The 11,960-nt window shown below is 38.9% G+C and overlaps 1 pseudogene; it reads left to right on the top strand.

Moving 5' to 3' along the window:
* Nucleotides 1-3,753: 3,753 nt before the first annotated feature.
* Nucleotides 3,754-5,861, top strand: LOC120108596 (annotated as a pseudogene).
* The last annotated feature ends 6,099 nt before the right edge of the window (nt 5,862-11,960 follow it).

Raw genomic sequence — 11,960 nt, 5'->3', positions numbered from 1 at the left:
TTTCCTTTTTGCTATGTATCGATCGCAACCATCTTATAGTGGAAACTGAGTAGTCAAAGCACGATGGGACTCCTATTAATGGCCCATCTATTTTGTAACTAAAAAAAAAAAATGTAAAGCATTCGTTCCATCCATATTTCTTCTTCCTCGTCAAGCCTTTTTTTTTCTCATTATTCGTCCGCAGGGCTTTGCTCCTCCTTAAGTCTATTTCTCCTCCTTTGAATCCCTCTTTTTTCATATACCCACCCAAGATGATCTAAAATACACCTTCAAATAAATTGATACATAGTTTCACAAATATGTTGTTCACAAATACATAGTATATGACTAGATGATACATACCTAGTAAATTAGTCATCCGGCAATCTAATATACATCTTCAAGTAAATTGATACATAATTTTTAAATATAATATTTGCTAGTACATAGTTCGTGCTATACACTCGAAAGAAATTTGGAGAAGAGAAAGAAAAGCCTCACGAACAAATGGCTTGATGAGTTAAAAAAGATACGGGCGTAATGGATGCTTCACATATTTTTTTTTTAAGTTACAGTAAGGATGAACTCTACTAGTAGGAGTCGTCTCATGCTGTTTTGATTCTTCCATTTCTACTTCAAGATAGTTGCAATGATATATTCACAAAAAAGAAAAAAGAGGATAGCTCTAGATTATTTTTTTTGGTGCATGCAACCGATTATTTTTGTTCACCACTTCCACTCCACATGCATGCAACACATGCACGCATGTATGCATGCATGAAGACCAGGGGGAGTGCACTTAATGCAATGCAAGAAAGACCATATCATATTAGGTACGGATGGCATAAAGAGAAAGGGATATTATAATAATATTTTTTAAGTAAAAGTTCTATAATCATATTACTCCTAATTATATGCGCAAATAAGATAACGATCCATGGTGGCCATTGGGTTCCACTTCTGGCCGGTTGCACCCACTCCATCATGATGTGATGCACATTGAGCACCAGCTTGGATTCCGAACGTGGAAGTCCATGCATATTAACCACAGGAAAACGATAAGGCAGAAAGAGACGCATGGACATGTGGGGGAATACAGTGTCCCCATGCTCCTCGGATGTGATATTAAATCGCCTTTTTTTTTTTTTAACTGAGATACGTCATTCTTTCCTCCCTGTGAGGCCCGTAGACTACTAGTTCAATGTTTCAGAAAGCGAACCATGCAGTAGACTAGGTCGCCTTCTTTATCGCCCAACACTTTAGAAAGTTTTCGTAGACATCTGCAGCAGATATATCCTCTCTCTTGTATTCTTTATTTTCTCTTGATTTGGTAGAATGTATCTATGTTAGAGCTATATGAATTGCCGTTGTTACAAAAAAAGAAAGAAAGAAAGAAAGAAAGAAAGAAAGAAAGGAAGAAGACAGCGATCAAGCCCTCTCCTCAATTTCTTTCCCTTCGCTCTCTTTTTCCATTTTTCCTGTTTGGAAAAGCTCGCCTTCAGTGGAGGCTACTTTATATTTCTACCCAACGGTCAAAAGTAGAAGAAACAAACTACTAGCTATAGCAAGAACCTTAACCCGTTTCAAAATTTTGTTAAAAGTTCTGCTATATCTTTATTGATTGGCTGAACATTTCGATCCATTTTTCCATGTCAATACTTATTTCTCTTTTTGAGAGTAGGACTCGTAGATAATTGGCTATACCAGATTATTTGGTACAGCTACCAAAACTTTATTCACAACTAGGTAAGTTGGCACTTTTTTATTATTTAAAGCAAAACTAATATCTATTATACTCTCAAAAATTAAAAATTCCTATCAAAACTAGATACGATACATATAAAAAATATGATAAAAAAATTGTATAAGCATAAAACTATCGAGAAATACAATCATGCAGATCTAATCATTCCTCAAATAGTAATCACTATCACTACAGAAAAAATAGTTTTCTCCGACCATGATCTGCCGATGCTAGAAAAAAATATCGGTAATTTAATCACCGCGCTAAAATTTACCAACGCTTTTCAACAGCATCGTCAGAAATTAAACTAAAACGACGCTTACAAGCATTCCGAACAAATTTAGTCGCCGCACTAAAACTTGCCAAAATTCACATTCTTGATCCAAGCAAATTAATTACTTGATCTAGGCACGGGGACTAAATTTGGTGGAGGGCAACATGTATATTGGGTTCTTCTTTTCTGGCTATGTCGACCATTGGATGATGTTTTATATAGATCTTAAAACATTTCGAACATCTCCATCATCTACCTACGCAAAGTAGTCAGTCTATGATCCAATTGTAGATAAGCACGAAGAAAGGCAAAACCTTCTTGGGTGCCAAAGATACAACATTTGTCCTCTCCTTTATCCATTTCTCTTCTAGAAGGCCAGTCATCTTCTGGGAAACCGGGCATTAGACGGCAACGACATGATTACCTTCCAACCATGAATAGGACAGCTACCGATACCACCACCTCGTCCTGTCGTCCACACCAATACTGTGCACCCACGCATCAATTCCCGTGCACATCGCCAGCACCATGAAACCTGCACCTACCTACATGAACGCGCAGCTCCGCTTCCACCGCTCATCGATCCTATATATCCTCTCTGCGATGCAAAACCATGAATTGGAGGCAATGGATAGGCCTTCTCCAGAAACCATGGAAGCGAGCGGCGACTCCGAGGAGAACTCCGGTCTGGGTACTGCAACGGTGACGATGGTGACCGGAGAACGCGACGGCGATGATGGTGATGCTGAGTCACGCTGTGGTGGATATGATGAGGAGGATGGTGATGATGATGGTGATGAGGAGGAGGAGGAGGAGAGATGGGTGTGTTGGAGAACATGGCTTGTAGAGAGGGCTTCTGCGTGCCAACCGGCGCCTGGAGAGGACGTAGGGGGATGGCAGGATGGTTATGATGGTAGGGAGAAGATGGTGAATGATGAGATATTGGAGGAGAACAGGCGTTTCTGGGATGCTTGCTTGGCTGATGAATACCCATATTAGATTAGCTATAGTCCAATGTATTCTCGCAACTATGTGCCTTCTCTTTGTCTATTTCTTCTTCTTCTTCTTCTTTCCGCTTTATTTTTTCTTTCTCTTGTTTTCTTTTCAAAAAAAAAATAATGATCAAAATATCACCAATTGTGGATAAAAATAATAAGAAATTATTCGTGTCAAACACTTTGTACAAACACCTTTTTAAAGTTCAAATGAAATAAGAAGGATGCGCATGTTGGGCTACTCCTATATATGTTTTTATGTGGAAAGGGCGACCAAAAAGTGCCAATAAAACCGTAAAATTTCAGGTTTTTTGTTATGAGAGCAAGCAATCAACAGGTTAATAATTAGCTGCTACTGCAGTAGTAACATCATATTTCTAATCCCAGTTGTGTCTGCATCTGGTAGATATCTTTAACATGATGATGATGATGCATCAAGGCGGCATATATTCATTCACAAGGATTAGTAGAAACATGAATACATTTACCTTATTACTTGCCATCTAAGATGGGTTAGGGAGCCAGTGCAGCAAGGAAATTAATTAATACTGGCCAAGAGAGCATCAACTGATGCTCAATATACCACTAATCATTAGGGACAAATATGGTGGTGAAAAGAGTTCGATGCCTTACATCAATATATATATATATATATAGACCATGTGGCACAAGAGAATTGGTGCAACTCATGGAGCCCATGCAATAGATGGTAGTTTTTTCCTTCTCATATATATATATATATATATATATCAGCATTCGAAAATCCATGCTCCTTTGAGAACTGCGACCATCCCATGAATGGTCCTCCAATGCCACAGCCAAAAACCATGGTGGTCCAATTTCCCCAACTATGCCATCATCACCTTCTTTTCATCTCTTTCCACAAAAGAAGAGTCTTGCTCAACTCCTACGATCCCCTCACACAACCATCAAACAACTCCAACAAATCCATGCCCAACTCCTCCTCCAATACCCATCCCCTCCACTCCACCTCTTCAACTCCATGATCTTGGCCTATGCCTCCTCTTCTTTCCCCTCCCATGCCTTGGCCTTCTTCGCCACCCATATCCATCCTCCAATCCCCAATATGTTCACCCTGCAGTTCCTTCTCAAGGCCTCCTCCAAATCCAACTCCATCACTCACACCACCCAACTCCACTCCATCTCCTTCAAGCTTGGGTTCGATGACTGCACCAGTCTCCAGAATGGCTTTCTCCATTCCTACTGCACTTCTGGCCAGTTGGCCGACGCCCGCCGCCTTTTTGATGAAATGCCTCACCGCGATACTGTTTCATTCAATTCCATGATTCATGGCTATGCCGAGCTGGGGGATATGAGCTCTGCGTCCTGGCTATTTGAACAAGTTCTGGTCCGAAGTCCTATCTCGTGGACTTCGATGATCACCGGGTTCGCCAATGCCGGCGATGTGGTGTTGGCTAGAAAGCTCTTTGAAGAGATGCCTCAGAGGGATTTAATTTCATGGAATGCTATGATCTCAGGTTATGTGCAGAACAGGCAACCTCTCATGGCCTTGGATTTGTTTTCTCAGATGATCTCTGAAATTTTGAAGCCAAACAGGGTGACTGTCGTTAGTGTTCTTTCGGCTTGTTCGATTGCAGGAGCTTTAGATGCTGGCAAGTGGATCCATGTTTATATACATAAGAACAAGTTTCGCTTGGACCCATATCTGGGTTCGGCTCTCATTGACATGTACTCCAAGTGTGGGGCTGTCGAGTTTGCTTCGGATGTTTTTTGTGAGCTTGATGGAGAAGAACACATGCACTTGGAATGCAATGATCAATGGTTTGGCTCTGAACGGCCAAGCCGAGAAAGCTCTGGACGTGTTTAGCCAAATGCAGCTCGATAGGAGAGTTTTACCTGATGCAGTTACCTTTGTGGGTGTCCTCTTGGCTTGCAGCCATGGTGGGTTTGTGGAGGAAGGAAGGAAGCATTTTTACTCCACGACGAGGAAGTATGGAGTAAGCCTAGTAGTGGAACATTATGCCTGTATGGTTGATCTTCTTGGGCGGTGCGGGTTTTTGAAGGAAGCAGAAGAGATCATAAGAAATATGTCAATTAAGCCAGACGTCGTGGTTTGGAGAGCTTTACTTGGAGGATGTAGGATTTACAAGGATGTTGAATTAGCCGAGAGAGTTGTTTTGGAGATGGAGACACATGGAAGTGGTGATTATGTGCTGCTATCAAATCTTTATGCTTCAGTTGGGAGATGGGGAGATGTAGAGAAGGTCAGGATGATCATGAAGGACAAAGGGATTGAGAAAACACCTGGCTGCAGTTCAATCGAGATCAATAACACAATCCATGAATTCATATCAGGCGACAAATCTCACCCACAACACAGAGAGATCTATGCCAAGCTGGAAGAGTTGGGGACAAGAATGAGCGAGGAAGGATATATTGCAGGGACAGCGGAGGTTTTGTATGACATTGATGAGGAAGAGAAGGAACAGGCACTTGGGCATCATAGTGAGAAGTTGGCCATCAGTTTTGGCCTCCTCAGTACTGCTCCTGGGACTCCTCTTAGGATCGTGAAGAATCTCCGGATTTGTATTGATTGCCACAATGCCACCAAGCTGATATCTAAGATCTGCAATCAAGGAATTGTGGTTCGCGATCGAGTCAGGTTCCACCATTTCAAAGATGGGATATGTTCTTGCAATGATTTTTGGTAGGATACTGCAACAAAATATACATGATTAAATTCATAAATGCTGTCCATCATCAATAGATCAATGGTCACTGTATCATCACAGTTTTTCTGAAATACTGTATGTAACTATGTATACTGTATAATGTGCATGGCCCAAACAAAACAATGCAATTCCAGCATGAAGTTGAGCTATATTCACATTCTGGAACAAGCCGACCACCATTGAACTCTTTCTTTGTGATTGTTTTATATAGTAAAACTATTTAGAAATGCTGAGATAACCATTGCCACAAATTATAGATTAATGGTTGGCACAAATATTGTACATGGTACATCTCTGCAATTTTGAATTTGCTTCAATGGCATCAGTTTACATTGCCTTTTCATGTTAGCTGAGCTTTGTTAAGTGCCTTAAGCTATTAAAATTTTAAAGAACAGACCAAGTGTGTTTACTGACATGGCCTTCAGGGACTAGAAGAACTCTCCTCCAAAATTCCAGTCTCTCCCTTGCATTCCAATCCCAGTTTGCTCAAGCTAGATCTGTAGATATCTTTGCCAACAGTACTTCGCTGTAAATTTTCCAATGGTTCATCTCCTGCTGATTGTTAAATTTTCCAATGGTTCTAATATGCTTTCCAGTACCCCACAGATGTCCAACTCCCATTGGCTAATGAACTCTGTTTGTCATTCTGTTGATCATATGGCAACAATAAAGGCCAATCTTTACCTTTTCTAGCATATTAAAGACTTGACTCTTGAGCTAGTTTTACACTAAGGATCTTGAAGTACAATGGTAGCATCATCAGATCCACACATTACCCAGTAGCCTTCTTTGTAAGGCCTCCTGCTTCAGAAAGAGCTCCACACTATCCTCAGGTGGACCAGAGAGTTTGGGACTTTGCCCAAGGGGGGAGTTGCAAGTGGTTAAACCAAGATACATATGGAACTATTTTTGGTATTTTTAGATGCCTTAAATCTATCAGGGCTAAGGATCACAAATGTCATTTCACGGCGTAGATAATAATTTATCATGCAAATACTTAATCATTAAAGAGCTGACATAAATCAAGTATTCCTTGCATTAGCCAGTTAATCAGATTCCATTTGATAGCATTGAAGGCAGGGAACGGTACAGGTCTGATGCAATTACATCAAGATAAGAAAAAGGAGTGGTAGGAGAAAAAGATGACTATTTTTTGTGTGAATTATATGAATACTGAATCCAACTTTTTAAAGCATAAATTATAAATATATATTGTTTTGACATACCAAAATGGAATTGGTTTTGTTAGATTGATTTATATTATATCATATTCTCAAGCCTTGTTTTCCCCTTGAACTAGAAGTGTATTCTTATAACAGTTAGATCCCTCTTTAACAGAAAGTAGATGAAGTGCATACCACTGGCATTTAGAAGGCAATACCTTCACCATAGCCAATGTTCTATAGGCAACCAGCAGGTAAGATCGGAAAAAAATGGTAGATGCCATAGTCAGTCATCTCTATCCACATCATCACAAGGATACTTATAGACAACTAAGACAGGGCAATGGAATGCTAATCATCTGGTTACATCATCAAGTAGGTTTTCGTTCGATTTTTTTTTCCTCCTTTTACAAACAGATGCATGTCCTTGTCTCTTTGTATCATTACATAGGTGACGGTTACATTTTTCAATAAAAAGAAAAAGGAACCAGAACCTCATATGAAACACTTGTGAAACTACTCCATTGCACAACGTGATAAGAAGTAGCTGCAAACTGAGAACATCTGCTGAGCTCTGGGGCTCATCTTTATTTAAGCTATCAAATTTGAATTAGATTTTAGGTTTGGAACTTATTTGCAGCAAGGAATTCAGAAAAAATTGTAGAAGGCTAGTACATAAAACAGAAGAGAATGTAAAAATTGACAATGAGACATTGATTCAGATGTTTGATAAGACATCCAAACTACTTTGATTGTGCAGGCTGCATTAATTTTGTGAAAATGTATGCCCGAAATAGGGCCATCTGTGTCATTTAAAAGATAAAGCATTTGATTTGCGCTGACTACTTTCGGTAAGCATTCCATATTATGACAGAACAGGAAGGGAAGTAAGGATGACATAGAATCAGGGGCTTCCTTCATAAGAATTACCATTTAAACAGACCATAGAAATCTTTTCCTGCATATTTTCAATTTGCTTCTTCACTGAGACTGGAGTGGTAAAAAATCATATCATGAAGGCTTTATCAAGAATATCAGATGTTGATACAAGGCTTGCTCAAGTACTGATAAAAATCATATCAAGGAGGCTTTATCAAGAAATATTCTTGATCAGAAAATTTACTAATTATGACAAATTTCATCATGCTAACATATTTCATGATAGGCTAGGTAATTCGACATTCAACACCTTTGACCAAAAAAAAAAGAACAAAATTTTACTAAAATTTTACTTATGGTATCACCAATAATACTTTGGGTTTGTGGGATCACTGATTGTTTCCTCTGCATCCAGTCTAGTTGTGTGCCAGCAACTCCTAATTAAGTAGCAAGCGCTCATATATGAATGCGAATTTCTGATGTGGTCTGACTACAGAGTATAATTCATGTTTCAGTACCTGAAGTGGGAAGATTTCTCACATTGATGGAGCTTCAAAGTGCTACAGAATAATGAAGTCTGCTACTTCTAGGGTGCAATGAGAAGGGGGCACATCATTGCTTCCAACCAGAGTCTTGTAATAATGGCAATTTCTCTCTTCATCTTCCTCCCACCAAGCACACAAGGTGGAGCAGTCATGGCATGATGGTGCACACAACTATAAAGTTCATATCAACCCAATCTACTTGGTGATTATTAAATTTAAAGATAATGACCTTAATTCCTTGGTAGAAAGTAAATGAATAAATAATACAGATACATCATATCAAACAATTCTCTCACATATGGTATTATTTAGATATCGTCCTATTAAGACTAGTATATTATAACAAGTTAAGGCCAAAGGAAAGATAATGTATTTTATTGATCTATAAAGATAATCAAGTATCATGCCCCCAAGCGCCAGTTCACCATTTGGATCCTTTAATCAACCAGCACCTCTTGAAAGCCCATAGCTCGTCCACAACTTTATTCTTCTATACCATCCAAATCTGCATATTTTTATTTTGAAAGATTGATATCAGTTTTTTTTACAGCTATGGCCTACTATGTTTTGATTGAATAGTTTGGATAATTTGATTACACTGTAAATGATAGTGATACATCAGAGAAAGGTTTTGGATCTAGAATCTATCACAGTTGTTCACCATGCTACCATGGCTTTCTTTCAAATTTTAATACCATAAAATCTTATATGACAAAGTACCCACCATCTATAATAAATGCAGGAATAGAGAGATAAACTAGCAGAAGGAATAATGGACAATGTTAATCAATTATACAAGGTCAAGAAGTACACCGCCATATTTTATAATTAATAAAAAAATCAAGAAAAAATTAAAGTAGGATTTCTAAATTCATCACAAAATGTAGGAAAATAGCATGCCAGAATTTTGTTCAAAAAAATCCATCAATATTAGAGCATCTGAACATACTTAAAATTTTAGTTATGCAACAAACAGATGCTGGTTGCAAACTACATAAACAGAACTATATGGTTACGTAATATGGCATGGTGGAAGTACCTTTAAACTGGAGATATCTTCAAGATTAAAATGACGACAAAATTTCCTCAAGTCTTCAGGATCTCTAATAAGAAATATACTCTGCAGAGCCAAATGAAAATGCAGAGCAATCTTTAAGAAACTAACTGTATCTGAGACCAACAGCACAGATAGCAAAAGAGAAACTTTTGGCAGAATGCAAACCCATTTTGCTTCTTTCCTTGTTAAGACAATCGACCTTTAAAGATCAAAAAGGTCTCTCCGTATCTTGTCTTCTTTATCCAACCCGACTGACTTTTCATGACAGAATTTAAGTTTGGCAGTAATTTTTTCCCCTCTGTATTGCAGTCTTCCTTGAATTAAACAAATGAATTCAAACAAGAAAACATTAACATATTACTATTATGACATCTTCGCTTACCGATAAAGGAAAAAGAGGATGAAATGGTAATAAAAGAATGCAATGTAACAGAACCAAACAACTGGAAGCAAGAAGGGAAAGGAAGAAAGTAATGAACCTACATTTGTGACTCTTAATAGTGATGTGAGTGTGATGAACCATTGTAATAAAGATGGTGTTGTGTTGCTTTTTCTTCATCCATCAATTAGATCATTGATATGGGTTCCTCCTTCCATGCTAAACCACATAATCATTTCTTCTCATCTCACAAATTGGATGATTTTGGCTTGGTGAAGATGGGGAATAGTGGTTCTTCTCGAATTATCTGAAAGGGGAGATGTATGCACACACACCAATTTTAGGATGAAATTGATACTCGAAGATGTTTGTCATGTGCCAGATCTTACCTAAATCTTATCTCTCCGGGTTGATGAGATGATGTAGTCTCTGTCAACCTTCGGTAAAAGTGTTTTGAAAGCTTACCTAAGGCTGTCTTGTTTTGGAGAAAACAAGATTTTGTTCTTCGTACTAGACATCAGTAAAATATTTATAATGATTAACTTATTGTAATGAAGGATGGTTCTTCTTCCAATCTTTGGCACAAGGTGCTTGGCCACATATGTGAGAAGGGAATGCGACCCCTAGAAGTAAATCTTGTTCAAATTCAAATGTGAGTCCTTGAGACCTTGTGAACATTATTTATGTGGAAAACACAATAGAATTTCCCTTGCTAGCTGTACTACGAGGAAGAGTAGAAAACTAGAAATTTTTTAGATTTGCTTTGTTCTGATGTTTGTGGCCCTCTTGAAGTTAAATGTCTTGGTGGCAATTTAGATTACGTTACTTTCATTTATGATGCTTCTAACAAAGTTTGGGTTCATGTTATGGAATCGAAAGATCAAGTATTTGAGCTCTTTAGATTCTTTCATGCCAAGATGGAAGGGGATACCGGTGAACCACTGAAGTGTCTCCATACCGATAACAGGGGAGTGTACATCTCCAAGAAGTTCGAAACCTATTATAGAAATCATGGTATTCGGCATGAGAAGGCAGTTCCTTGCACTCCACAGCATAATAGTGTTGCTGAAAGGATGAATCGAATCATTATAAAAAGAGTTCGAAGCATGTTGTCCATGTCCAAGTTCCCCGAGTTATTTTGGGGTGAAGTAGTCTAGACAGCAGTCTACTTGATTAACCATTCTCTTTCTTTTCCTCTTGACGGCGAAATCCGGAAGAGAGTTTAAACTCAAGACCGTTTTTTATTCACGCTTGAGGGTGTTTGGGCGCAAGGCCTATTTTTACATTCAAAAAAAGAAAGAAAGAAAGATCTAGGTTGGATGAGAAAGCTCTGTCATGGATCTTCATGGGATATGCAGATGAGGAGTTCAGGTACAGATTATGGGACCTAAAAAAGAGGAGAATTATCAAAGTAGAAATGTGATCTTTCTTGGGGATGAAACTATGGAAATTATGAAGAAGCAAATGGAAAGGTCACATGTCATTAGCGATGAGCCATTGGAGTTTTTCTTCCCCCCTCCCATGATGCATGATGATGGGGGAAACGTGCCACAAGAAGAGGAGATAGTGCCACCAGTTGGTGATGGTCATGGTGATGAGGGGGAGCCACTCCATAGTGATGTACCCCAACATGAACATCAAGTTCAAGCTGATCCACTACAAATTCAACCAAGAAGGTCCTCTACAGTGCATGTACCATCTACAAAATATTCTTCTGATGAGTACATATTGCTCATGGATAGTAAAGAGCCTTTGTGCTATCATAGGGATAAATGGTTGGAAGCCATGCGAGAAGAGATGAATTCCTTGCGTGAGAATGGCAATGGGAAGATAGTGCTCAAGAATAAATGAGTGCTCAAATAGAAATATGAAGAGGGAGGCTCACTATCAAGATAAAAAGCAAAATTGGTTGGGAAAATTATGGGCAAGAGAAGGGCATCGACTTGGAAAAACTTTTCACACCCATTGTGAATATGTCATCCATTAGAGGGGGAATGGTCTTTGCGGCTACTATAGGCTTTGAAGTTGAACAAATGGATGTCAAAACAGCTTTTTTTTAATGGAGATTTAGAGGAAGGAATATACATAGAGCAGTCAGAAGCATGGTCTGCCATATCGGTCCGTACGGGTCGGTACCGACCGGTACGTACCGGTCTAGCCTGGGACCGGTACCGGATTAGCGTGGAATCGGGTACCTGTAGGTTATCGTTGGAGAACCGGTACGGGACCGG

The sequence above is a fragment of the Phoenix dactylifera genome, unplaced genomic scaffold (genome assembly GCF_009389715.1).
Source record: "Phoenix dactylifera cultivar Barhee BC4 unplaced genomic scaffold, palm_55x_up_171113_PBpolish2nd_filt_p 001418F, whole genome shotgun sequence".
NCBI lineage: Eukaryota > Viridiplantae > Streptophyta > Magnoliopsida > Arecales > Arecaceae > Phoenix > Phoenix dactylifera.
This window is presented reverse-complemented; position numbering and strand designations above follow the sequence as displayed.